The 27,361-nt window shown below is 38.5% G+C and overlaps 1 long non-coding RNA gene across 3 annotated transcripts; it reads left to right on the forward strand.

Annotated features, from left to right (window-relative positions):
• Nucleotides 1-681: 681 nt before the first annotated feature.
• On the forward strand, nucleotides 682-26,624 carry LOC106032449 (uncharacterized). Of its 3 annotated transcripts, none has more exons than XR_007163874.2 (5): nucleotides 682-791; nucleotides 1,488-1,581; nucleotides 3,133-3,266; nucleotides 5,918-5,994; nucleotides 26,463-26,624. It is a non-coding gene; the product is annotated as an uncharacterized lncRNA (long non-coding RNA). The 3 variants fall into 3 exon arrangements; XR_001204865.3 differs by lacking the exon at nucleotides 26,463-26,624 and adding an exon at nucleotides 10,051-10,939; XR_001204867.3 differs by lacking the exons at nucleotides 5,918-5,994; nucleotides 26,463-26,624 and adding an exon at nucleotides 5,310-5,898.
• The last annotated feature ends 737 nt before the right edge of the window (nucleotides 26,625-27,361 follow it).

Below are 27,361 nucleotides of genomic sequence, written 5' to 3' on the forward strand. Positions count from 1 at the left end.
GAAGCAACTTCCTTTGTGAGGTAAGAGAAAGTGTTAGCTTATCACAAGAAGTCCTTTGTAGCATTGACATCTACCAACTAAAACAGTGGCTTCCAACCCGGATCACAGTTCATTAATGTAGTATAACTGCAGGTATTATAACGCCGGTGTGAAACTTCATTTCTCTCAATATCATAGCTTTACTTAAAAGTGCTGTAATACCTCCTTTGGTAGTGTACATTGACTCATTCTCAACATGTGCAAAACAAAAAATATGGCAAAGCGGTTTCCATTATAAGCCTGCTTAAGGTAGCAATCTGTAAAGAAATGAAATCTCTTGTGTTAAGTCTTGAGGTACAGTTAGGTGGGATGAATGTGAATTACTTCTGAACTAAACAAACTAACAAAAACACCTGAAGTGTAGTAATTTCTAATAAGCAAAATTCTGTGATAAAGCTTTTTTTTTTTAATATATAAAAAGTGGAGGCATATTCAGAAAAAGTAAATATGATGCTGTTATATATATCCTTAAGTTTCTAGATTTCCGGTAGAAATTGAATTGTACTGTTTGAGCACCCATGTTCTTGGAGTGATTAAATGTATTTACTTGTTAAATAGGATTTCTCTGCCCTCTTCACAACCTCCACTGCTGAGTCAATATTGTGACTCACAGGATTCTAGAATCATAGGAACGTCATTTAATGCAAGCCCCCACACTCAAATCAGGGCTTACTTCGAAGTTAAGCTTTTAACAGGCTTCTCTGGGAGATATTGGCACTCCCTGTGCTGCATGACAGAATTCTGCGGTGCAGGTGCTGATTACACATAGTAGCCAACATGGTCTTTGAAAACATCTCTGATTCAATGGGTTCCTTATTTAACAGGCCTTAGTAATCAAGAAGCAATTTGTAGTATAATGAGAAAAAAATGAATGCAAACCATACAGTGTTTTTGGCCTAGGACTTAGATTATGTCAAATCAAGTTTTGAAGAAAACTGTGCTGGGAGATACGAAGAATGTCAGGAAACTTAATGGTCCCTGTTTTAAGTCCTCAAGGAAATTTTTGGAGAGTGTGTGCTCTAATACCTCTGTGTGTAGGTCAGCAAAGCCAATTATATGGACTTCAGGGGACTGGTGATGTATGTGACCACTTTCTGCTGAAAGCCCTGCTGACCCAAGGGGCCACTCCAGCAAGCAGTTTAGCTCTAAGAAAGAAACTTTAAGCATAAATTGCTAACCTTGAGCGAACAGCAAAACACTCCAGCAATAAAATCTAGCTATAAACGCGGGGAAAGGCCACATCTTTGATAGCTTCCTGAACTATTGCAGGTTTCATTTTATGTCTTCCTCTCACTTAAACGTCTTGGAAGGTTAAGGTGTAGGTTACTGTGACTTTTACTTTTTAAATGTTTACCCATATGACTCTTGTATTGCTAGGTTTATTTACTCCTTCTTTTCCTCACCTCTTCATATGCTTTCTCCCTTGTTCATATGCTTGGTTACACCAGCTCTACTATTCCCTCACAAAGAGAAGCCACCATGAAGCTTATGTGATTTTTAATTCAATATAAATTTTTCATCATGGACTCAGGAGGATATTATGTAAGTCATTAGTTTTATTCATTGATGGGAGATTACTTTCCTATATTAATTTTATATTCCTTGTCTTCTTTCATTCATTCACACATTTCACCCCTCCTAATTCCTTTTTTTGCCTGAAAAGATGGGGCTGATGTCTTTTATGCCTTTTCCGTATGAGTGTCTATATCAGATCATTTGCTAAAGGAAAAATGTTTGGCTAAACAAGAATAAATGTTGTAATAAGGGTGGAGTACATTTCTTGTTTTTAAAAGTTCCTTCCAAGATTTTCATCTTCATTTTTACTCCAAATGTTTAGCCAAAGAAACAAAATAAACAGAATGTCCCAAAGGGTAAAATTGGTGTAAAACACCAGCAATATTTTTTGTCTTTGCTAGATACAGACTGTTTCTTAACTGAATTAAAAAACAAAACAAAACAAAACAGGTCTCTTCAGTCTCCACTATTTATAATCCTTTCTTGCTTTTTCCATTAAGATTTAAGACCACAGTGATTGTGGGAGAAACACAAATCCAAAGCGTGAAAAATCCTTCAGTGCTTTGTGTCTTCCTTATACCACATTCATTCTCTGTGTCTACATCAGTAATTACATATGACCTTAAGGTCACTCTAAAGCCTGGTGTCACTAAAAATCTGTAATGCAAACCCCATATAACCAACTCTTCCTCAACAGCCCATGTGTACCTGCAGGCTCTGTGGCAATCAGGCAGGAATGCATTTGCATTCAGTCTCTTTGGAAAGCATCCATACAAGTATAGGCCTGGTGTGTTGCAAGTCCATCAACAGCAAACCCACCTCAATCTTGCTATTATTTGTGTTCCTGTAAACACATAAGCCTAGACAGACAGACAGACAGACCCACCGTTTCCTAGGAGGCCTGAATAAGTGAATCTTGAGATATCTCATTGCCATGCCCTAAGCACAAGAATCAGTAAGTGTTTGGTCTTGGTAAAATGTGGGGATTTAACTGGGAAAGGAAGCTGTAGTTGGTCTAATTACCCTGAGTTCAACCTTGTTAGTAGTTCTCAGTGGCAAAAAAAAATCTGGACCTGACAGTCTCTTTAATGTTCAGAGAAGACTTATTCTGCTGCCAAGACCAAAATTCCACAGTCTGTGTGCCATTTCTTTTCCATCTGCAGTATATAAATGAAAAGGAGAAGGAATTGGTTGAACAGGGACCCTGCTGGAGTCATCTCTGAAATATGCTAGTGTGTGACTTTAAACATTGGCCTCATGTGGCCATTGTTAGTTGGGGATCTTTTCTCAGGAATGTTTACTGAAAAAAACACATTTTAAACAAATAGGAAGGAATACTTGCCAAGTGGAAGCATTCTTATCCATATCTTGTGACTAATGCATCCAATCAAAACAGTTCAATTTTCCAGTCTTGGATAATGAAAACAGATGCTCTTGAATAAACTACAGAATTATTGCAAAACAATTTTCCTGTTTAATTAAAATGATAAACATTCTCTATTAATACAAAATTTACCAACAAGAGAAGAGGTGGAATTTGGCTGCTGAATTATTTATGAAACTTTTGCTCAATTTCAGGTTGTAAAGTGATCATTTGTGATACTACTGTGTTATTTTGGAACCAACAGAAAAGATTTACTGAAGATAAAAGCTAAGCACAAATGGAACATCTGTCTTCCTACACTGCCTGACAATTTAACTGACAGACATAGGTAACATATTGCATCCACATTGTTCAAATTATTTTTCAAATGCCAAATAGTAAACCTGAAAGAATTTTGTCTTTTAAAAAGAAACAACAATGAGAAATGTTGTGAGAATTTCTGAGATAAAAGCAATTGTCGTGTTTTGTGTATAACTTTCATAAGTATATCTAAGAAGATTAAATTTACCTAAATCTTTTTTTTTTTTTTTATACCATAATTTGGTACTAGCAGCGTACATAATGTTTAATAAGCTTTCTTCTAAGTCCATTAATATAGTTAAACAAATTCTTTCTGAGTTGATACACAATTCTAGAAGTTTGCTTGATTGTTTATGTGTGGTGTATCATATGTTAATAAACAGAAGTCATGTGTTTGTATTTTGTTGAATGTCAAATGCAGAGAGTTTAATTTCCTTTTAACATTATGCAACAGAAGAAGGGGAATATGAAATAGCCCATCCATTTCCAACTGGTCTGGTAGGTTTCCTGTTGATGGTTACTTTGATGAGTAAGAAAATATTTAACTGAATGAATTAGTCTTTCTTGCAGCCTATAGTCAAACTGTAAATATTTTAAAATCACATATAAATTTATTTGATAATGCTTTTACATACTTTGCTTTCATTCAATAGCTTGGTCAGTTTGGTAATTGAAGGCGAAAGGGTATGAGGCTTTTAGGTATGAATTGACACCTAAGATAAATGCTACTGTCTCTGTTTCCTGGTTGAATCACTATACCTCCTCAAGAGGTGGTCTTGAAAAAGGACTAAAATCATTTAAAGAATTACATATTGCAGTACATCACTTGTAGGTGTCTACAACAGAATATGCAGCCTTCTGTTTGACACATAACCTTCTTGTACCATCAACTCTTAATCCCTCTAGACAATTTTCTTCCACTTTTTATTCTCTTCAAATTTGTGCCCTGTTCTCCATCTGGCACCACAATTAATCCATATTGTTTAGCCCCAGTTCTTTACTCCCCTCCTTCCAAATCCTTGGGAATTAGGATTGAGAAAAAATGTCCCTTATTCTGTTTTATGCCACTTTCCCCTAAACATGCACAAATATGTCTGCTCCCCTCATACCTATCTAATTATCTTCATACCACTTCACTGAGTAACTGCTTTGCTGCAACCCTAGATGGAACCCTCCTTCCTAAAAAGAAACACTACCCCTTCCCATGGTATTTGTGCAGTTACCATGACACATCCTTGTGACTCATCTTGGCTTGGTATTGCATAAAAGAAGCAGAGTGAATTCCAGCAGGACTTGGATATGTAACATACCGGGCCTTATAGGACTGAGATGCTTCTGGCTAGACAAAGAAGAGAGGAGTTCCTCCCTTAGTACTAAGGAGGACCTACAAGGTAAAGTGAAAAAGGTTGAGTCTTAGATTTTAACTTAGTTGTGGATATTCTACCAAAGTCCCACTTTGGAACTGAGGATGGAAATTTGGGGATTAGTTAAGGTAAGTGATTAAAAAAGATTGTCTATTTCATTTTAAGCCAGTATGTTCTTCACACATTGCTGTTAATAAATATCAGACCTGTAAGCACCACTAGCCCACAAATACTCATGTAACATTACTGTCCTCCAAATCTGTATGGAAGATGTGGTATGGTAGAGAAATGTTTAAATAACTGTAGAGGTCACTTCTTCTGTTCCTGGAGTCTGACCTACAGAGAAAGTTAGTCAAGAGGCAATGGAGAATTGCCAGCTGGTCACTGGTCCAATTTTCATACAGCAGTAGACAGCCATCTTCAGACACACACAGGGATGGATATAAATCACATTGTTTACATTTGCCTGGAGATACCTGCTTTGGATTTGAAACACCTAAAAAAAATCTCTTGAGTACAAAAAACTGTGAATCAGAACTGATATGTGAACCTTTCTGATTCATTAATTTTTGGAAATTATGCTTTTTATAGCATTCATAATTTATGTACAGATGGTTTAATCCAAATCAAGATGAAAGACTACTATGCATTTTTTATTTTTTTTTCATTTTTACTTATTTATTTTTTATTTTTATTTTTTGTCTTAGAAACCAGTCATCTGCCTCACTAAGAGCCTCATTTTAATGTTCGGGAGGTGGAGGATATGAAATCTGGAGTCTGATGATCTTTTACAACATCTGCAGCATTTCTGTGTGTAAAGAAAAGTCAGCTGAACATATCTGAACTTCATTTGAAAAATAAAAGCCATGCTTAAAAGGTCTGAGAAGTGCAGAGTCTGGTGGCAAAACTAAAAGACAGGCAGACTCAAAGAGATGCTGTTCATTTAAGAAAACTAAAACAGGCTTACAGTCAGCTTGTGGTTACCCCAGAATATAACACTCCATCTATCTCTCACTCCCTGTCATTAAGCGGTAGTTCTTCCCCACCCCCCCCCCCCATTCCAGTCATGCCATAGTTAAGTTCAGCAGCCATTTCCAGCTTGCAATTTTCTGGTAAGGAGTTAACAACATTGCTGACAAGGAACACTTGAAAATCAGGAAAATTTATAACAAATTAAGGGAGTCAGTGCAGCCAGTGAAAATCATCATTTCATTTTAAGATGCAGTCACTGATTTCTTGTGAAAGAGATGATAGATATTGGTATGAAGTTCTTTCCTCAGAGTTAGGTAGCAGCAAAATCTCTTTTCTCTTACAGTTTCTCAGCCTCAGAACTGATGAGAAGGCCTTTTGAAAATCCGCAAAGTTCTTAAAAGAGTACCTGCACCTTACTAGGTAAGCTACTGGTGTTACTGGAAAATGATTCACAATGTATCAGGATACAAATGGAAGCTGTAGCTTTGTAGCAACAAAGTTCATATTCTGGAAATGTCCTAAAGGATATGCTATGGGACAGGTTGCTTCATATGAATAGTGACAATTTTCAAGATGATTGAAGGCAGAAGTGAATTTCACATGACCTAAAGTAATGAAATTAAAATCAGCAATGGAAGCAGCAGTGAAGAACAATGCAACGATTTGCACTTAGAGCAGAAAACAAACTGGCTTAGTAAACAAAATATAAAGCATGCTGGAAGAGTTGCAAGCTTACAGAAGATATTTCCGCTCTCTAAAATCTAGTTCAGTTTAGGTGAGCATGTATATTTTAATTGGCCTTGTGTCGGAAATGCCTCAAGATGGGGCATTCAGCCAAAAACGCAAAGCAGCCTGTCAATCTTCTCAAACCAAAGAGGTAGAGTCCTGAAGAGAGTGGGAAAAGGAAAGAGGAGAGCACTCTTATCTTGGGGGAAGACATATATGCCTGAAAGGAAAGGAAGTAGAACCTTGCCAGGTAGTGACACAGACAAATAATTTGGCATCCAAGATGTGAAAGATGTGAAGACAGATTTCAGTTACATGGTTATGTATCAGTATACATGGAGCATACACATACATACATGCATATATACATATCATAGAATCATAAAATCATAAAATCATAAAATGGTTTAGTTTGGAAGGGACCTTAAGGACCATCTAATTTCATCCCCCTGCCATGGGCAGGGACACCTCCCGCCAGACCAGGTTGCTTGAAGCCCCATCCAGCCTTGCCTTGAACACTTCCTGGGATGGGGCATCCACAGCTTCTCTGGGCAGTGTCCTACCACGCTCACAGTAAAGATTTTCCTCCTTATATCTAATCTAAATCTCCTCTCTTTTAGTTTAAAGACATTATGCCTTGTCCTATCACCACACTCCCTGACAAAGAGTCCCTCCCCAGCTTTTCTGTAGGCCCCCTTTAGGTACTGGAAGGCTGCTATAAGGTCTCCCCAAGGCCTTTTCTTCTCCAGGCTGAACAAACTCAACTCCCTCAGCCTGTCTTCACAGGAGAGGTGCTTCAGCCCCTTGACCATTTTTGTGGCCCTCCTCTGGACTCATTCTAATACATCCATGTCCTTCTTGTTCTGGGGGCCCCAGAGCTGAACACAGTGCTCCAGGTGGGGGCTCACAAGAACAGAACAGAGGGGGAGAATCACCTCCCTCAACCTGCTGGCCACGCTTCTTTTGATATAGTCCAGGATATGGTTGGCTTTCTGGACATTGGTAGCTCATGTTGAGCTTCTCATCAACAAAAACCCCTGGTCCTTCTCCTCAGGGCTGCTCTCAATCTATTCTCCACCCAGCCTGTATCTGTGCTTGGAATTGCCCTGACCCAGATGCAGGACCTTGCACTTGGCCTTGTTGAACCTCATGAGGTTTGTACAGTCACACCTCTCAAGCCCATCCAGGTCCCTCTGGATGGCATTCCTTCCCTCCAGCATGTCGGCTGCACCACACAGCTTGGTGTCATTGGCAAACTTGCTGAGGGTGCACTCAATTCCACTGTCCATGTCACCAACAAAGAGGTTAAACAGCTCTGGTTCCAGTACTGACCCCTGAGGAACACCACTCATTACTGATCTCCACCTGGACCTTGAGCTGTTAACCATAACTCTTTGAGTGCGACCATCCAGCTAGTTCCATACCCACAGAGTGGTCCATCCATCAAATCCATGTCTCTCCAATTTAGAGACAAAGATATCATGGAGGACAGCGTGAAATGCTTTGCACAAGTCCAGGTAGCTGATGTCAATTGTTTTCCCTATCCACAGTGCTGTAACTCCATGGTTGAAAGCCACAAGATTTGTCAGGCACAATCTGCCTTTATTGAAGCCATGTTGGCTGTCACCAATCACCTCCTTATTTTCCTTGTGCATTAGCACAGTTTCCAGGAGGATCTGCTGCATGATCTTGCCAGGCACAGAGGTGAGACTGACTGGCCTGTAGAATATATGTGTATTTATATGTGTGTATATATATATATATTTCCATGTATTATGGCTGTGCACAACAAGGCTGATCCTGGTCACAACTGTAATATAGACAAAAAATTTAAAAAAACTAACTAAAATAAATGCTAAAATATAAAAATCAACATATATAATCCCCCCCCGCCCCCAAATAATAATAATAAAAATCCAGACTCTTATGTAATCCTTGTGTCCTAGGATCTAATGTGAATCTGTTGAGCAAAAGGTTGCTCATAAGAATTAAAACTGAAACTGGGACAAACCTTCAAATTAGATTCTACCACACACTGAAGTCCCAGATGCACATAATACTGTTGTTGAAAAGGGTTAAGGAGTCTGAAAGATTTATATCTAGGCCAAAACATATCAGTACAAAATAGGTTCATCCTCAGAAGCCTGAGGTTAAATTAGAAAGTCTAGATAGGCCAACATCATTTCACCAGCATAATATTCCAAATGAACCTCTTCTGTCATTAATCCAGACAAAACTATCCACATCTGAAGGGGCTATACAAAAGCTAGTTATTAATGTTTCTGCATTAGATAAATATATTCTACCTACAGACTTGCCAATGAAGTTAGTTGGAAGATGATTGGAAAAAAGATATGTTTTAGACATTCACAAAGGTTTATATTGATGTAGTAAGTTGTCAAACGAACCATTACCACCTTCCACCATTTTCCTGAAAGGTGATTTAGCAAGTGCTGATTGTATCTTCATCTCATGCAGAGGTAATTAGGATAAACTAAGGAGGGTACTTCAAGTACTTAAGTGTTGAGGCTTTATGTAAAAAAAACACATGCTAAAACTTCAAATGTGGATCTGGGTGGCAACAGAACAGGCAAAGAAGGAGTTTGTCTTTCAGAAGATATACAAAGAACAGTAAAAGAATTCGGATTTCTAGAACATAACACCTATAAGCCTGTGTGTATTTATTTAGCATTTATCAGCATTTTTTCTCCAGTGCTTTAGCGCCTTCATATCATTTACATTGTTTGCTAACGGCAAGAGATATCCTGGTATTGAGAGAAAAACAAAAGTTTAGGAGCTTCCCAGGCCCTCCATACTACTTATTTATTTTGAGCAAAAATTTCTCTGTAATGTAAGGGAAGGGACAATTCTGACCAGTAATGTGACAGGCACTGAGGAATAACCAACTGGCAGGATAGAATTACTGCTGGTTGGAGACAGAAAGTCTAACTGTTATCTTTGGACTTAAAAGTGCTTCAATAATTGCATGGGAAGTCTCTTTACCCTTTGGACAGATCACAAACCACTTGTGGGTTTTGCGAGTGGAAGTCAGTCCCAGCCATTGCAGCTGTCTGGCTATGGCACTGGGCTTTGACTGTAACCTTCAAGAAGTTTGTTAGAGTGCCATCAGCAACCCCAGCTACCACAGCAATATGGGAATTTGGAGTGCCTATGTTATTTATGAAATATCTGAAGTAAATGCCGATGAATGTTTTCCAAATAAGGAAGGCTTCCTGAAGAAACCTTGAAGGTGGCCCTTCATTTTGAGGAAAGATCATGCTATCTCCTGGATTAGAGTACATAATCTAAAAATATTCCAAGTGGAATGAATTTGGGAGAATTAAGAACAAAGGACTGGAAGAAATACTGTGAGTGGATACATAGTGTAACACAACTGTCACTATATCCATCAAGAAAGAAATAAAATCCCGATAAGAGTTATCTTTGCATAAATCCTTGGCTTGAGTCTGTATTTAGTGGCTAAGCAGAAATGGTGTTGTGTGGTCGTAAATGGACACTGAGACATCACCATGGTTATTGGTGAAAAGCAGAAATAAATATTGTTTATACACAGGTTAGCTCAAGGATACTGGCTCAACTTTTAAAATGACAAGTTTAAATTTATAGGCTTTCACACACATTGCCCTAGTGCAGCTGATCATCTATTACAGCCTGTGCAGAAGGGACAAAAGATGCAATTTATGGGAGGTTAGAATATCTGGCTGATATTTTTTTTTTTCTGAAATGCAGAAGATGGGAAGCAAGATTAAAAAGCAACAACATTTGTCCTTAATGCAGCCAGCATGGGCACTGTGATTCCACTAAGAACTGCAAAAAACAAAGCTGCAAGTATCATGCCAAAGACAGAACTGGGCTAAAAGGCCTTGTTTATACCAACATTTCCAGTCTCCAGCAGCAGATTTCAGCTATTATCTTAAATCAAATGTAAACGTTGTTATTTAGAAGTATACATCAGTGTCATAAATAAAAAAGTAGCTGGATGAATTTAAGTGCTCAAAATGGTGTTATCTGGGCTACTCAAAGTATTCCGAGTAAAGATATTTTCCATCTCTTCTTTTTGTCTTGTTTATTTTGTAGGAATTTTTCTCCCCATCCTTGTTTGAAATAAAGTGGCCAGGTCCAACATGAGCTACTGCAAATAGATAGTGACCCTTATGTTTCTAGCACTGTTTTTCAAGCTGAGAGATCTGGTTTGCTCAGATAAGGCTGGGACGAGCATTAAGTCCCTGATGGTCCTAAACAAACCTTCAAGCCACTTGAGATTTTGTGCATCATTAAGTATGCTCCATTTTCCATTTATAAAGTATTGCTTGATCTTCTCATCCATGTTTTGCGGGAGAATAGAAATCACACATCTGTATGTGTGTGCATGCACATAACTTTCTTGCCTTTTCCTGAATGTGTAAGAGCTAGATCACAAATCCTCAAGGACCCTGGAGGTGACTGCATGCCTCACAGGAACCTCCAAGAGCCTGCTTAAATTCCGTCTTCTCAGATCTGCTGGACAGAAGCACACAGGCAGCCACTGTTTTGGAGCTTTTTTGTTGTTATCCCATTGATCATAGGCCTGCATGTACATTGGAAAGGAGTTAAGAAACTAGTGACGGGATAAGAAACTTCCTAGAAGAAAAAAAGTTGGCTGCTTAACTTTTGAGAAGAGGGGAGTGTAGAATAGATCAGTTTTAAAAATAAATAATGGCCTAGGTCTTTGAAGACTTTTAAAGATATATATATATTTGTGTTCATTCTCTTCATTAATAAGACAAGTGAACACCAGAATATGTTGCTTTCATGGATCTGCTTGACTTTCTTCGGGTTGGACTTGATGATCCTTGTGGGTTCCTTCCAACTCAGGATATTCTGTGATTCTATGATTATTTTTCATTTTGTGTTCCTAGGCCTTGAGCTGCTAATAAACTTCCCACGGGCAAGAAACCTGTAAGTTAACATTACTGCAAAAACAGTGAAGCTCTGCAGATAAGCATAGAGAGGCCTGTTTTCCTAAGCCACGGATTCTGTATCTGCTACATAGCAGAGCTTTCAGAAAGAAATTTGGCTCTTATGTGTGTATGTGTGTGCATGTTGTGTATGTGCAAGAGGGAGACATTGCTTTGCAAGCCCCCCCTCGCACTGCTGGCAGTATGACCATAATGTCACTAGCCACTCGTTTGGCTGCAGTATGTGACCCACAGCCACCTCTGGACACATGCAGGATGTGCGTGGCAGCTGGAGGATACTCAGCTGTCAACTTCCAGGCTGATCTCTGGCAGCAGCAGCACATGGGCTTGCTGCTAGGTCCCTTGCTGGCCTCTCACATGGCACGTTGCCCATTTCCTGAGGGTTGTCTGCAGCTGCCTAGCACAGGCTCAGGCTGGAGGCACCTCCCTTCTTTCTGGATGATGAGATCCTTAGATTCCCTTTGGACTTGAAGAAAATTTCATCCTCAATTTCTGTGGTTTTTGTTGGAATAAAATAACCTACAGCCATTTATACAAATGGTTGGAGAGATGGAGCTGCTTTCCCATGTGCTCACTTATTTAGGTGCTGATTAGCACCTGTATAGACACCTCACAATGTGTCCTTAATACTGACTGTCACTGAATTTCTTTTTTTTTCTCTAGTTCATAACATCTTTATTTAGTGGAGTTACTTATTTATTTATCCATATTAAACTTATGAAGCCAAGTCCTTGATGGATCGAAGGGGGCTCCAAATTTCTTTATACCAGTGGTCCAGTGTAGTAAATAGAGGATGCCTGATGGAGGCTTCATCAGGCCCAGGCTGCATTCACATTATTCTTAAGGCACGACTGTATGAAACTGAAAGTACTAAAGCAGTTCACATTAACCCACTGTCCACTCAAGTCAACAGAAAACATTAAATCAAGTCCATTTTGGATCAGGCCTCAAATGCAAGGGATTGTGACTCTTACTCTTCGAGTTCCCCACTTTAGAGGCTTTTAACATCTGGCTGACCTGATGTTCATGTAATAAGCCACTAAGATGATTACCTTCCTCGTCTAACAGTCTCTGTGGTTTATGTTTAAAGAGCTCTAGAAACAACAGCATTGATTTTTATTTTTATTTTTTTTTAACTACCCACTGCTTAGCAATGTCTCAGAAAGCTTTCAATTGAAAATGGAGAGGCATAAGGAACTTTTATGTCCCTGTTTAAATACATTCAGACATTTTTCCCTTAAAAACTGGTTAGACAAGCCAAAGTAAACTAAAGCACCAAAGCAAAGGACAAGTTTCTTATTACTGTTTTTTCCCATGAAGTTATTTATTCATGATATCTTCAGCAGGAAAAATAATTTAGAAATGTCTTCTCTCCTAGCTTTGTTACAAACATCATGGATAACACTGTAGCCTTTCATTAAAAGAAAGCTGTCCTTTCAGCTTTTTGCTCTGCTCATTTTTTGCTGTATGCTAAAACCTGTCTGTAAGACCCCCTCTGGGACTGGGAAAAAAGTATCCTTTGTAGGCAGGTGGTCTTTCCTAGAGCATTTTGTGATTAGAAACACATGTTCATGAGTGTGTGGAGGCTTCTGTAATGGCAGAGTAAAACAGAGGCCAAGGAACTGGTTGTGCTGCATAAGCAAATGCAGTTAAAGTAGATCAAGTTTGTACTAGGGCTACTTTGCACCCATCGATATGTTTATTTTTAATATGATCTGTTGCAGTTCTCTGCTAAATACTGCAAGCTGTATTGAGTGTTGATGTTTTCTGAACTGGCCAAAGTGCATCCCGTCACCCTGAAACACCCTGAAACAGGGCTATTGTTCTGGGGGCTGGGTGGGGACTTCCATGGTGTGTGTCAGCAAGGTGAACAGGTGCTCCAGGAGCTAATGCTTTTCTCTTTGGTTTCCTAAATCTCAGTGCCTAACTCAGTGTGGTTGTCCCATATGCATGTATACTTTCTTCAGCAGGAAACACATTTTCTTGGAGAGGACAAAGCTTCCTTATAATAAGAAATGAGTAGGAACAGATTTAAGAAAGCTCCTCCTCAGCAAACAGGGCAACCCCTTCAATGCCAAGATTGTCTCAAAGCACCATGGTGCAGGGTGGTGTTGAAGGAGACCTGTCAACAGTGTCACACACCAGGGGAACGTGAGAAGGGGCAGATGAGCCTGTGTCTCTTCCTGCACTGCTACCGCTGTCACCTGCTGCTCTTCATCACCTTCATGCTCTGAACAGCCTCTCCTTCTTGCTCACAGCCATCATCACTAGTACAGCACTTACTAAGTGTGGCTAAGAGAAGCTGGAAGGAGCTGTAAGTAGTGGGGAGAGAGAACACCATTGAAGTGGCCAGAGACAGCTGTGAGGAGCAGGTGGAAAACACTCAGGGGCTAAAGGGTGGTGAGTGGAAGTAGGCAGTAATGAAGAGCATGCTGTAGAGGGATTGCAGTTTACAGCTCTAAAGTCTGCACTGAAACAATGTGAGTTCTTGGCACTTCTCCCCCATTCAGACTTACTTCAACACTCAGGTTAAAACATCTGAGTAGTTCCAGTCCTCCAGTGCCTTCTCTCTATTTCCTCTGTGCGTTACAGACACAAGCTTTTCTGTAGCTCATCAGGAAAGGATCTGAGATCACCCTCACTCCCTGTTGCTTAGAAAATTAGGGGACGTTGCCTGAGAAGTCAGGGGGACACGTGGATATGTAAAACATTGATGGGATGCATTCAAAAGGCATTTGCTGTTAATACTGTGGCCTCTGTTCATATTGATGTAATGGCGGTCAAATACAGGAGCCAAAAACTCAGCTAAAGACAGAGAACTTCATAGCTTTGTGCTTTGTGTTGCTGCAGTGCTGACTATGAGATGTAGAGACCTTGAAGGACTGCTCTGTTACCTCCTGACAATGTTTCTCAGGGCCATTTAGAAACTAAAAGTCAGTGGAACCTCCTGTATTTTGGCTGTGGACCCTATTATCCTGGGTGTCATGTTTGGGAGACGCGAGTTATTTTTTCTCTTACCCCAGCTGAGGAGTCCTCTTTGGCAGATGAACTGTTAATTGTCACTAATGTGCCAATATCTGTCTTATCTCCGTTACCAGGACTGCACAGAGTACATAGTTCAGGAGAGAAAATGTATCCCAATGTCAAAGACATAAATTTTCAGTGACCAATAATCAAATATAAATAAACCAAATAATCATAATAAAACATGGCATATGCTATTCATGAAAGTGACATATTCATTAAGTTCACATGAGGATAAGGTGCTTTGTTGTAGTCAGTAGCAAAACTCCCATTTACTTCAGTGGGAACAGAGTAAAACTCCTTGCATGCGCCATCAGACAGTTACAGACATTCATTATTAAAGTCCACATGCAGCTGGGATGATGACACATTTTTGTTGCATTGCCTGGAATAAAGTAATAATAAGCTAAGAAAATTTGACTTTGGATTCTCAAATCGAACGGGCTTTTTCATTTTGTTTTGTTATGTGTTTGCAGGGTGTACTCACTGATAAAGAGATTAGTTTCCATTCCATCACACAGCAAAATATAATAAAAGATTGACAGACTCTTGGTGAGTCATGAAATTTCAGTGGAGCTGACCAAAATGTTCCTCATAAAACAGCACAAGCTTTAATAGCACCTGCTAAAACCAAACTTACAGTTACACAAAAAATCCAATGGAACGCATTTAAGAATGTGCCAGATTTTACATGGCTGATTTCACTCTGAAGAAAAGCTTTAAAAATCTCTTTCAACACAATCTATTTGTTTATTTAAGGGCAGTCTGGAGAAGGTATTTAGGCATTTAATGATGCAAATAGATGCTCTGGTGAGATTTTGTAAAATGCACAGCTATTCTAATGGAGGATACTCAAAACGTACTTTAACTACTTTCCTTCAAAGTTTGGAAAAACGGTCCTGGCTTTCTGAGTATCTCTGGCAATTGTGAGGCCAAACCACCTTTCCAAGCCAAACAGCATCTTTTGTGGAAACCTAGCGGCCACCTTAGTGCTGGAAAGGATTTACTAACATAAACAGTAACTTGGAGATATTTCCGGTAAATGAAAAAGCAGATATGTCAGCTTGACTTTCACATGATATATCTACACTACTTTATGTATTTACTTATTTGAAACACCGTTTTGTTGTTGTTGTTGTTGTTGTTGTTTTTGTTTTTACATACAGTTATTCACATTATTCTTCAGTGAAGATACATACATCACACATAGTAAGAAAAGGCATGCTCAAAAATTGCAGTGATTGCAAATTTTGTGTTTCAAAGATGTGGTTAATTACTCGAACACAGGAATTAAGCTGAAACAGGAAAATCCAGTCTGCATTTGCAGGCATTTTCTTTAATCATGTGATATTTTGCATTTATTGCAAAGAATCAAGCAACAGCTTGTGTAGCTTCACTGGACCCCACAAGCTTTTCTGGATCTAGATATTAATTTGTACTATCAAAAAAGCAGGTGTTTAATTTGCAAACACTAAACAGATGGTTTATGCATTTATAAACACAGACCTCCTGCAAGAGGTGCATGGAGACTGAGGTTTGGTTTGTATGCATCCCATAATTTATGCCCTTGCATCAAGGAAAATATAAACAGGATCTTCTTCTCCCACCACGATCAACATCACTGCCAGATACAGACAGTTTTGGATGGTGTTTCTGGATAATCTTTAAATTCCATCTGCCTGCATGAGGACTTCCTGACCTGCAGGGTGAATTTTATTAACACTGAGTTCTTATGAAAACAACAACCAAAAACAACCCACCCCAAAGCAAAACACAAATGCCTCCCTGTCTGCAAGACAGGTGGAATTGTAAGTATACGAGTTTAACATAATGAAGATGTTAAAATGCAGCTAGCAAATAAGAAATAATGCTGTACCTACAGGTAGGAGCTGAGCATCATTTTCCAATTTCCCTGAATTAGAAAGCCTTGCTGTAAGCATTATTACAATAACATTATAATTAACAACAGTTAATATGACAACAATGAGGGCAGTAAACAATTAATGTTCCTGAGAGCCCTCTGAGGCAAATAGGTGAGTTTTTCATGAGAAAACTTACCCAGGAGAAAAGGCTCTCCCTCCCTGAAGATCCAATTAGCACCATCCTCTGCAGCACGTAACGCATGGCACATGAGTGTGGGTGGCTGTTCTATGCAACTCTCTACTCTATCATCATCGTGGCTGCCTCTGGGCCCTAGCATTATCTTCAAGATAAAAACTGTGCATTTTTGCTTGCACAAAGCTAGAAAGAGCTTTCTCACCAGTCATTCCCAATTTTAAGTCTATCACAGGAGACACATTGTGGGCACCAGGACAAGGTCCACGGAATTCAATATAGAGCTTCCTTCTAGTTATAATAAACCTTGAATTAAGACCTATCGTGGTTTAAGAATGAGCTTATTTAGTGGCAGAGATCCAAATAAACCAAAGCCTTTGACTTCAACGTCTTGTCCATTGGACTGCCCAGGAGACTTCAGTTTCTATCAAACCACATTCCAGGTAAAAGACATTTGGCCTAGAAATGAAATGTGACAACTACCCTCTGTAGTGAAAGATAAACAATGACAGCAGTTAATGTATCCAACATACAGAATACTTTAACAACAACTGGTACCTATGCTCTCAAATGTGAGCAAGGGTATATCTAGCTTAGTCCAGTACTTTATTGTTTTAATTAGTATTTTGTTTGTATTTAAAAAGACATAAAACAAATTAACAGGTAACTAGTGTATAAAGTTAATTAGGAATGATATTGCTTGCTTCTTAATAAATGACCCTCTCTATTTCCTACTTAAAATACTAAAAAACATCAAAATCTGATTACACCAGGATCTGGTAACACTGTAATGAGAAAAATATTAAAAACATGGCAGAAAAAGGAAGCTCCTGTAGTGAGTTTGCTACCATGACAGTGAACAACAGAATCATAAAATAATCTGTTGTCTGCAGGGGCTGTCTGGAGGGCATCTGTTCCCACCCCTTGCTCAGAGCAGGGCTAGCTTTGAAGTTGCCTTGGCTTGCTCAGTGCTTTGGCCAGCCGAGTGTGGAGGACCTCCAAGGATGGAGATTCCACCCTGTTCCTGGACACCTGTTCCAACAATGCATACATGTTTCCTTGTAAACACAGTAAGCTCACAAGTGAACGTAATTTCAGCGAAAACTCTTCAAAAACAGTTGGAAGCTCAGAAATAAAGCTAACACTGCTAATATTAGTGATTTCTTATGGTGATGGAAAAGTCTTTAAACACTGCCAGTGGTATGACTCAGTAGAAAAGAAAAAAAATCCCGTATTCAGGATTTCACTGCTGATGTGACTAGAGGTTGCTGCAGCTGGAAAATCAACTATCTGCTTCCTCCCCTGCTCCTTCTCCCTTAGGAAGTGCAGCGGTTGGAATTTAGTTGGAAATGGTTAGTGGTTTGTTGGGTCTTTCAAAGGAAGAACCTGTGCCAGTTTTTAACTGTCTTAGGCTTTACTATAAATGGCCCAATTTGCCATTTACAAAAACAAACAAACAAAAACACACAACAAAAAGCTACTGAGCACTCACAGATCACAATGATTTGGGAGAGGCAGATACTCAGCCCATTCGAAAGTCTGGCATTACTTTTACTTGAATGACTTCACCCAAATTCAACAGGTTAGCTTCAAAACACAACAGATAGAAATTGCGGGTCAAAGGCGTGGGATTTTTTTCTCTCAGTAGGGGATAAAATAATATTTGGAAAAGTACTTCTGGTTGTAGTGACCCAAGGATTATTACTCAGTGTAATAACAAATCAGAAGGTGAAGTGTTCTTCAGAACAGGAGGATGAAAGAGTTTAAGTCTTTAGATGCCATGGTGGAAGCATGCAGATATTCTCTTTATTCAACCAATTCATGATTAACAGCAAGTAGTGCTGTAACACTGCAGCAAAAGATTTTCAGAAATGCCTAGATATAATAATAATAATTATTTTTTTAATAAATCATCAGATCAATATACAGCAACAAATATATGATCTATACAGAGATGCAATGATTCTGTTACATTTGACATACATAGTGTAGCACACACTCTTTGTCGTTCCAGAAGAGTGGGTTGAAACTCAACCTACATCTTTTGTTGAAATCACTAACCACAAAAACAAAGACAGAAGTACTCTTAGTCTAGATATTATACTGTAGCAAATGGCAAAGTAATGATTTCTGGGGAATGTTTATTCCAAATATTTTGGAAAACATATAAGTATAAAAATATAAAAAATATAAACACAAATATAAATATTTGTAAAAATTATATAAATTGGTGAAAATGTTCAATTTAAGTCTGATAGTGCAAATGCACTGACAGACAAGGTATTAATCTTGAAATATGCAGAACATGGAAATATACGGATATATAATCAAAGCATGAAAAACAAGTCTGAATCACAGCTAACAGTAAAATACTGTAAAATATAGAAAGTCCAGTAAAAACTGTGGTTATGCTTCTAATTTGTACATGAAAATGTATTTCTCATCTTCACTCTTTCCTTGATTTGCCTATAAAGGGAAACTGAAGTGAATAAATGCTTATCCACAGAAATTGTAGACCACAGAAAACAAATATTTTCCTTGAAAGCTCTTTGGTGGCCATGTGGAAACTTATTCCTATTTGCAGGGTGGAAAAATAAGAAAGAAACCTTGGCTTGTGTGTATGAAGACATTTTTGAAGGATTTTTAAAAAATAACTCCTCCTTTCTAATGTTGTCACTTCTTTAAAGTATGTCCACGTTTCTCTTTTCAGCTCATGTCTGTGAACTATGAGAAGCTGACAATTAAGATATCTAAAATAAGGCACATTTGAACCTCCTGCTCCAACTCTGAATGTTGTTATTAACTTTGTACTTGGCTCCTGTCTCTTTTAAAAAAAAAAAAATAATCACATACTTGAAGTCTCCTTCTAGTTATGTAAACTTGTCTGTGGGTGAGGACACAGGGCAATACAAAATTTCAAAGAACTTAATAAGAACAAAACATTTACAGAATATAAAACATCGTCGCTTTTTGACTCCATAAATAAAAAAAATAAAAATTTCAAATGTCAAAATTCAAATATTAAACAAAAGTCTGTGTAAACTGGCATTATAATTCATACAGCAGTATTATCTAACTACCGTGGATCATAACTTTATGCTTGTTGTCTGAAGTACAGCAATAGTACTGAAATATAGGAGCGTCAATTTTATTCTTGAAAACTGTTGCATTCTTGCTCATGAATTCCAGAAGAAGTACAGCCTTACCTGACACTGATGTGCTTGCTAAATGGGAGAGTGGTGCCTGTAAGTTTTTATGCTTGCTGTCTCATAGTCTATATCTGACCATTTACTTCATTAAATAAAAAGCTAATAATCTAAGGGAGGGGGCTGTAACCAAGACACTTCTCTCTGTCAGCAGCATCCTCCTGGGGGCCTCCAGCCCCGGGAAGATCCTCCAGAGCTGCCCCTATCCTGGCCTGACACCAGCCTGCTGGCTGGCAAGGAGTCTCTGACAGGGCACGCCACTTTCCTCAGGCTGCTTGTGAGCTCTCCATCACTGGGGGAAGCCGGGCACACAACCTGCCTGAGCAGCCCAGCCACGTGAGGGCAAAACAACATTACACTGTTTTTACATTACCCTTCCTCCTAATATTTCAGGGAGATGGAGACCAGCCCCTGTTCAGCTCTCCCTGTGCAGCCTGCAGTACTGCTCTTTGGATTGCTTGCTGCATAGGAACAGGGAAGAGGGCAGTGGCATTTCAAACCTTGTCAGTGTATTGGTCACGCAAAGCAGCAGAAACTGCTTTCATTGTACCTTGTTTTCTAAATCCGTGATCAGAAATAATTCCCAAAAGGAAAATAAATAAATAAACAAAAAGATGCAGAACTTCTTTTTCCTCCTGGATGGAGAAAGGGTGGGACTGGGATGAGATCAGCCCCTGAGGATGCGGCTCCGAACTATGCACGTCCCACCTTGTTCTCTGGATGTTGTTAAATGCCTGCACTCCCTCCGCACCTGAAACTTTGAACTGCAGCATGTTATAATCTCCTCATTAATACAAAGAAAGGACTGTGCCATTCCACTTTTCCACCTGCATGCCTCATTTGAAATGGCAGCATACTGATGATTAATTTGAGCAGAGTGTATTTTAAAGTGGCTGATATGTTCTCTAATGATAGGCCAAGCATCTACTTTTTATCATGTATCTGTATCTATCTGCAGCTCATTTAAATTCTCATGTACAATGCTTTCTTTACTAGGAAATATATTCTTATCTCTTTTATCGCTGTGTAAATATCTTGCCTTTGTGCCAAGTTACGTTTAATAGCTCACAGCAAATCTTTACCTCACCTATGCTGTGGTAAAATCTTCCTTTCTAATAAAATAAAAAAAATAATAGCATGTTTGTCTTCAAATTTATTTTAACAGGGATAACATCCAAGGCAGAGCTAGTTACATAGCTCTCCAAAATGCAAGTCTATAAATTAATCATAGTTTAGCCCGGCCTTGTTTGTACTATTTCCAAGCCACTACTACTATTTTTATTCCAATAGGTGGTGCTGTGTTGAAACCTAAATAATTTTCAAAATTTATGCTGATCTATATGTCTTCATTGAAGATATTACGAAATTATTATTCCAACAAATTCTTACATGTTATCTGAAGGAAATGTTCCTATTTTCAATAATAATAAAAATACCCATTGTTAGAGGACAGTTGTAGGCAGCTCAACGTTTTGTTTTCTTTTTTTTTTGTTTTCTTTTTTTTTTCTTTTTCTTTCTGTTTTCTTTCATTTTTTCCAGCAGTTGTTGTAATTGTGTTTTTAATACCAAGCAGCACAAACTCCCAGGACTGGAACATTCTGTGTCAATGAAGCCTATCCCTTGTTATTGCTTGTGGCTTTGTCATGCAATCCTCGCACAAATTTATAACGACTAATCTTAAAACAAGTTGTTCCAAAAACCTAGTCCTGCAAGGATAAGAAATCTTAATCGCCATCCTAAATTGATTCATGGCTAGTTTTTCTCTCAATAGTGTTTATTAAAAAATGCCTAGGCTTTAGGTTTGCTAGACCAAACAATGCAAAATTCTTTAAATCTTTTTTTTTTTTTTCCTATTCTCAGCAGTCTTTGATTAACCCTTCAGTGTGCTGGCTCTCGTTCAAGCTCATCTTTCTTAAACACAGAATTGAACACCTTTTCATACTACGCCAGTAGCTTATGAAGGAATTGCGCAAGGGAATGGCCTTGCATGTCTTAATATCACATTTCTTTCTTTTTTTTTTTTTTTTTAATGGATGCATCATTCTGCAAGTCCATTGTCATCCTGCCATCAACCTGTAGACACAGATCTTTTCATCTCATTGCTTGTTTCCAGTCAATGAGCTCCTCAATTACAGGACAAGTATGTGGTGGTGGCTTCCCACACTTGCTCTGTCAAACCTTTATGTCAAGTGCACAAGTTCTTCCTGTTTGCTTCTCTGGTGTTTCCTAAATTAGCGTCCTTAGCAGATTTCATCAGAAAGTTTCATCAGCACACTTCTTCGTATTATGTCAGGGACAAAAAGATATTAATCCCTGCTCCCAATTCCAAAATAAAGATAATTCCAGCTGTAATTCTTGCAATAGAATCCTTTCTTCTTTTTTTTTTTTTTTTTCAGATCAAGTTCCCCATACATATTATTCATGGTTGTGTCCCTTTTAGCAATTATTCAATTACTATTCTTCAAAACTAAAATGCTCTTGACTTAATTAAACTGTATGTTAAAGGTGGAGCAGAAAGATAGAAGAGAGGGCCACAAAGCTCTTAGCAGGATGCTTTTCTGAGTTTTTTAAAAATGTAATTTAGAAAACAAAACAAAACACAAACACCTTACCAACGTATAGACTTGATCTGTTTTTCCTGGAAGTTGATGAAGGTTTTGCCATTGATTTTGATTGTACATTAGGGTCTGATGCTGTCTCCAAGGAAATAAACAACAATGCCCAAATAACTGTTATGGAAACAGGACAGGCTTCAGTGATCAGAGTTTCAAATTTACTTTGGCATCTAAAGATATATCAAAGTTTAATGATATTTCCTATGCAGTTATGAACACAGAGGACATCAGATCCTTAACTTCTCTTGATTTAAATTAAAAAAAAAAATCATTTAGTACCTATTTGCATTTCAAGGAAAATAGGTACACTCCTGTTCCCCCTCCCCCCCAGGTTTTGAAAAACAGATCTGAAGAACCTATCTTGTGCAATTAGGTAATGAAATACATCTCCTAACTTGGTAGTAGATTTATGTACAGTATCAAATCCATGCTTTTCTTTCTTTTGATCCATGTTTTAATATTATTTGTAGTTTACTGTGACATCAACATTTCCAAATGTAACTGCTTTGGCTTAAAACCCATGTCCACTTTTATTTTTTGAATTTTCAGTTACTGAGAACTGCTTGTGTTTCTTCCTCTGAAAAAAACAGATTTTTTGTATTAAGCCTAAAAGTGGCCAGTGGCTTTGGAACTTAAAAGATCTGGATAGCTCAAAATATACTCCGTTTTTGAACTATTGAAACTGTATCTAAAAATAAATAAATAAATAAATAAATATGGCGACAAGCAAGTTGCTCTGAACTATCCTAATACAAGTTCCTATTTATGGACCAAAATTTCATTTGAAGATGCTGCCTCACTAAATACCATGTGCCATCATCATTTAGTGTCTCTGACCTAGTTTATGGTGCCTAGTTTATGGTGCCAAAACAGCTGCTCTGCTGTTTTGTCTTTGTTTCTGCAAAGACATAACATTTTCTCTTCCACAAGATATTGGAGTTACTGTGTTGTTAGCACAGTTTGGACTCTCCTGAAATTTTCAATATAGGAAAAAAGACATACCTGTAGTTCTAGTAGGAACAGAAGAGCATTTAAAGTTTCTTGGCAAAGCAAAAAATATAAAATTATGATTTAATGGAAAAATAATAACTTTGGATATGTGAACAGTGAATATATACTAAGAAATCTGTGGGCTTCAGTGCATTACTCCTGACTGATGTAAAGATGGGAAATTAAATAGGCCTAGAAGCTTTCAGTCTCACTTCTATCCATTCACAATGAATGACCCAAAGGCCTTTCCTCTTTGTGTATGCTGCATAGGTGGATTGCTGCAGCACTGCATGGATTGTCACTGACTCTGGAGAAGGACTTAGGGAACATTTTCCTCATCTGTACCAGGAGGGGAAAGAGGCCAAGAGCACTGGCAGGAAAGGGAGTGCATTGATGGGCAAGGATGAGAGAGCTTTCACATTCAACTGTATAGGTTTTCCGCTCTGGAAGGTTCTTGGGTACCCAAATCTTCTAAAATAATTCAAAATTAGTTTCTTAAATATCTTTAGTTTCTCAATCAGTATCTATGGGAACATCTGCTAGATTTCCAGACATCCGAGAATTTGTTCCTGCCAACAGATAGCACAAAAAGTACCACAGTTTGGTCCTTTCCACTACTACAATCTGACATCTGGATCTTTGGTCTCAAGGACAAAAGCTGGCTAAAATACAAAAATTTGAATGACAGGAAAATTTTTTTTTTCATTTGGTTTTGATCTGAGCTCACCAAAAGCTAACATAAAGAAAGAAAAAAAAAAAAAGAAAAAAAAAAGAAAAAAAAAAGGTTTCTCACTGCTAGCTGATTTTCATAGAACAAAAGCAGGAAGCTCCTAAGGGTCTGCAAGCTGAGGCAGAACAGTTCCTCACCCAACTGTGGATGTTGTCATTTGCAATGCACATTAGGTTTCCAGCATGTAACACTGCCTGGTCCTACCCTGGTTGCATCATTTCTGGTGTAGGGAAGGGGAAGGAGACTTCACTAACCACCATTCCAGAAGAAAGTTGTCAGCATTCCCAAAATGTGTTTATGAGCATTATTAGTATTAACTTTAATGAATCACTAACCAGAACTGTGTGAGCAAAAGGGTGAGGCTTCAAGAGATCCTGGAGGTCAGATGAATCAGAAGTTGGCTTCACATGGGCTTTCTGCTTCCACAGACATGAAAGATACAGCAGTGCAATTGTTCCTCCACAGTCCTTTGGACTAGTTTGATTCTGTATGCTGAAAACCCCTAAATCAGGACTGAGTTCTGGCAGATGCCCAAACAGAGGTAAACAGCACTCCTAGATAAGTCTGTGCATAAGCAGACAAAACCACTATCAACTTTCCCTTGTGCTTGCATATCCATGCTGCTTTGTATCCTTTCTCACAGTCTTTGCAGCTCATGAAGGGTGGCACAAACTAGCTGGAATAACTGGAATGGATAAATACCATCCAGCTTGCTAGGACAAGTACAAGCTCATGCCTCCCAAGAAGGGCTGCAGGGAGCTGGAATGCAGAGCTTCCTTCCAGATATGAAAAGAGCATTTCCAGAGAGAAAATCCACAGAGACCCTCAAATATTAATAAATAACACATTTAAGATAATTGTGGTCAGATTTTTTAATTTTAACAATATGGTCTGTTTTATCTGTTCAGAGAAAAGAAAGAAATAAAAATGAAATGATGGTTTGAACTTTATTTTCACTTGAAAATTCTTTAGACTTCTTGTATATTACATAGATCTCAGATAATGCCATCAATGCTTTGCTCTAATAAGGTATTAGTTAATGGATGTTAATGATAACTTTCTGACATGTTTTTCTGATTTATCAGACATACATGCATGTTTTAGCATTACTGAGCATTTCTTCTGGTTTTGCTTCCCCCCCCCCCCCAAATGATTGATCTATAATTTTTTTTTAACAATGTCCTTATGTAAAGTTCTCCTATACTGTATATTCATCTACAGCTAGCTTTAATTAAGGTAGTTTGAATACAGGAAGCAATTGACTGCTGGCAGAAAAAGCAGCTCCATTCATATTAACCTACCATGTCGGGGGGGGGGGGGGGGGGGGGAGCAAAAGTATTATTTTCCCCTAACATCCTTCATTTATCAGCTGAAACTAAGAAATAGACATCAGAGAAACCTACATATTTGGAATATTCCTACAGTTATGTGGTGCAGGATCTGAGATTAATTGGGATTTAAGCAATGCCTCGGCCATTTACTTTTCCTCTGCAGAGGGTGAATTTAGCTTGCATGAAATATAAGAAAGATTAAGCATACTGAGTGGTATGATAATGATTTGCTGGCAATGCTGGCAACTGTTTGTGGTTTTTAGTGCCACTTTCGCAGTTTAATCATAAATATATCCTTCTGGGATATAACATTGTGCAGAAAGAACATAGGTTTAAATGCAAACTAATGTGAACAAAAATCAACAAGAAAAAAACATTTTTTCCTCCCACTGCCATGTGTAGTATTTGTATTTTTGCATCTCTGTGATAAATCAGTTACAAGAAACAACAATTTAGCAGACAAGTACAGACAAAGAGCTTAAAGTGATAGTGACAATGTTTAAGTAAACCGTTTTCATTTAATAAGATAATCATCAGTTTTCTGTTATACTCATTGTGACATGCACTAAAAAAAAGCTAAAAATACAGGTTAAAAGTCCTTGAGAAAAAAAGTATGCTCTTCAGTTTAATGAAAGAACTTATATTAAGGTTTCTAACTGCCTTATTTTTTTCTTTCTAAAAAATAAACAAGAAATTAAACAGAAAGCCCCAAAGTCAATTTATAAATGTATGTTTTTCAAAATTAAGGAACTGTTATTTACTTGAGCCTGACAAATTTTGAATATTTGAATAAATGTGATTTAAAAAGTCACATTTTGTAAACCTTCATGTCAAAGAGGGAACTGGTTGGAGATTTTTTAACACAAAGGCTTCTTGACAGAAACTGAATATTTGTGTTTGGAAAAGAATTAATTATACTGCAGGTGAAGTCACTTGATTTCACTATGGGTTCCCTTGAGGAAGTTACGTTGATGTAGTTGTAGTGGTTTATTATGCTGCTATAATTCTGTTGGTTTATTTGTCTACACAGGCAAACAGTAAGGAAAAGTAATACTCTGAAACTGCTTTAAAATTAATTCAAAGATGAATGACTAAGGACCTGAGCCGTGGGACTTACGGCACATAGTACATTAAACAAGCGAGACCTGGGCCTGAAACCTGGATAATATTTTAAAGTATCCTGCTCCTGGATCCTCATGTGTCTGTTTTTTTTTTTTTTATGTTCCTAACAGCCAAGTGGATTTGTGGATTTCTTTCAAATGCTGACTGCTCACAACAGACTGAGTTGTAAAAGGACTTGCTGTAAATCACATCAGACCCTCTTGCCATCATCAGCTATTTAAATCTGAGGCACCTCTGGGAAAACTTTGTTTAAATAGCCTGTAGCTTATGGAAAACTGAGCTTTGCCAGTAGAATGGGAGCCTGTCATTTGAAACAAAACAAGAGAAAAAAAAAGAGAGAAAAAAAGAAAAAAGCCCAGCAGTGCTGAACACTGAGTATCTCCTCCTGTACTGAGACCAGACACATCAAAGTCGACATGCCCCCCCTCAATGATCCCCATTTCCCATACATACTGTATGATATGTCCAGCCAGAGGTGCACAGAGAACTGTATGAGGAAGATATCTTTGGGCCATAACCTTGGCAGGCCACTGCCCTGCATGATGAAATCCTGTCTCGCAGACAGGAATAGAGCAGGGTCTCCTCAGGCAAGATGGGTCTCCTCAGGCCACTCTGGGGACAGTGGTGATAAACTAGCCATGAGGGAGACCTGGGAAGCTCCTGGGAATCAGCACCAATGACTAGAGACCTCCTGAGGCGGGTGGCTGTTCACATGCAGCTGCGGAGCTAGAAGCGAGGAGAAAATAGAGACCTCTCAGAATGAATCGGAAGGATGTCCTGCTGCAGGAATGGCTGGCCTGGCTGCAGCTCTGCACCCATGCCACAATGGGAAGCACCAGCAGTGGGAGACACTGCCACTTGTAAATCCCAAGCCAGCACATCCAGCTCACTCTGAGCCCTGAGGAACCTTGTCACATCCCTCTCAGGGACAAGCACATGATTGAAAGTAAGGCGGGACTGCTCAGATGGAAGTTTCCTTGTGTTCCTTCCCTAAGAGTGGAGACCACTA

Source organism: Anser cygnoides, chromosome 3 (genome assembly GCF_040182565.1).
Source record: "Anser cygnoides isolate HZ-2024a breed goose chromosome 3, Taihu_goose_T2T_genome, whole genome shotgun sequence".
Lineage (NCBI taxonomy): Eukaryota > Metazoa > Chordata > Aves > Anseriformes > Anatidae > Anser > Anser cygnoides.